Source organism: Rhinopithecus bieti, unplaced genomic scaffold, assembly GCF_001698545.2.
Source record: "Rhinopithecus bieti isolate Rb0 unplaced genomic scaffold, ASM169854v2 scaffold_10015, whole genome shotgun sequence".
NCBI classification, from domain to species: Eukaryota; Metazoa; Chordata; class Mammalia; order Primates; family Cercopithecidae; genus Rhinopithecus; species Rhinopithecus bieti.
Window position 1 is genome coordinate 1,359 of NW_016806417.1, and position 1,574 is coordinate 2,932.

At 41.7% G+C, this 1,574-nt stretch overlaps 1 long non-coding RNA gene across 1 annotated transcript in view; it reads left to right on the forward strand.

Moving 5' to 3' along the window:
- The first annotated feature begins 285 nt into the window (after nt 1-285).
- The window catches only part of LOC108532388 (uncharacterized), a 7,805-nt gene continuing 6,516 nt past the window's right edge, over nt 286-1,574 (forward strand). The window contains exon 1 of the long non-coding RNA XR_001886430.1: nt 286-361. This is a non-coding gene — a long non-coding RNA (uncharacterized LOC108532388). The remainder of the gene's footprint in view (nt 362-1,574) is intronic.

Genomic DNA, 1,574 nt, shown 5'->3' on the forward strand with positions numbered 1-1,574 from the left:
AACATATTACAAATAAAAGCAAGAAATAGTATAGCTTGTAGGGTAAGTGTCCATTTGTGGTTTAACAAAATATATACACTAGAATTTATACATGTTGTCTGGAAGGATGCACAGGAAACTGCTGATGATGGTTATCTCTGGGAGTTTGAAGTGTGGTATGGAGAATGGGCTGTTTTAGTCTTATAGTCCCTTTTGAACAGTTTGAATTTTATTATGGCCATGTACAAATTTCACAATAAAAAACAAAGGTTTTTTTAAAATGTGCATTACTTGTATTTTTTTCAGATTTCTCTTGCATTTTGTTTTGTTTTGATGTTTGGGAACTCAATGTTATTATTATCCTTCTTTGGTAATTATTTGGGTAAGTATTCCTTAACACTTATATGACTGTTTTTGAAACTAATGGTTTAACAATTTCTTCTTCACTGGCTTAGGATTCATGAGGATTTTCTGTAGGAACCATCTTAAGTGTCTTACTGAATATTCTAGATGTGATGGTGTTCAAGTACTCACTTCTAAAACAGGAAAAAAAAAAAAAATGAAAATATCATTTCAGAAAGATTTCTATGCTTTCTTCTCCCTTCCTCCTTCCCATTTTATCCAACTCCTGCTCCACTTTTTGAACCCCTTTCCTCAAACTGCAATCTTATAGTAGCCACCCCTCTTCATTCCACTGTGATCAGAAGATCAAGGCCTTGGTTACTTAGGGTTTTTGTTTTGTTTTGTTTTGTTTTTTGCCCCTTGTCTACTTATATGGACTTATTCAGAAGGTGTAAGTAAGGTGATGATTCAATTTTATTTTGTAAATCACTACCAAGAACAGCTTTAGATTATGGAGAGATTATTTTACAGAATTAGAACAAATTGGTGGAAGGTCATCTAATTCCTTCTGCTGCATTTGGCAGGATGACTTTGTTTTTTGTTGTGTGTGTGTGTGTGTGTGTGTGTTTTGAGACGGAGTCTCGCTCTGTCGCCCAGGCTGGAGTGCAGTGGCCGGATCTCAGCTCACTGCAAGCTCCGCCTCCCGGGTTCCCGCCATTCTCCTGCCTCAGCCTCCCAAGTAGCTGGGACTACAGGCGCCCGCCACTGCGCCCGGCTAGTTTTTTGTATTTTTTTAGTAGAGACGGGGTTTCACCGTGTTCGCCAGGATGGTCTCGATCTCCTGACCTCGTGATCCGCCCGTCTCGGCCTCCCAAAGTGCTGGGATTACAGGCTTGAGCCCCCGCGCCCGGCCTTTTTTTTTTTTTTTTTAAACGGAGTTTCGCTCTTGTTGCCTACGCTGGAGTGCAGTGGCGCAGTCTCGCTCACTCCTCCTCCCGGGTTCAAGCGATTCTCCTGCCTCAGCCTTCCGAGTAGCTGGAATTACAGGCATATGCCACCATGCCCAGCTAATTTTGTATTATTAGTAGAAATGGGGTTTCTCCATACTGGTCAGGCTGGTCTCAAACTCCCGACCTCAGGTGATCAGCCCACCTCATTGGGATGGGCTTACAGTGTTGGGATTACAGGTGTGAGCCACTGTGCCTGACTGGCAGGATGACTTTGTAAATCTAAAAGTCTTCTGAAATTTAAAG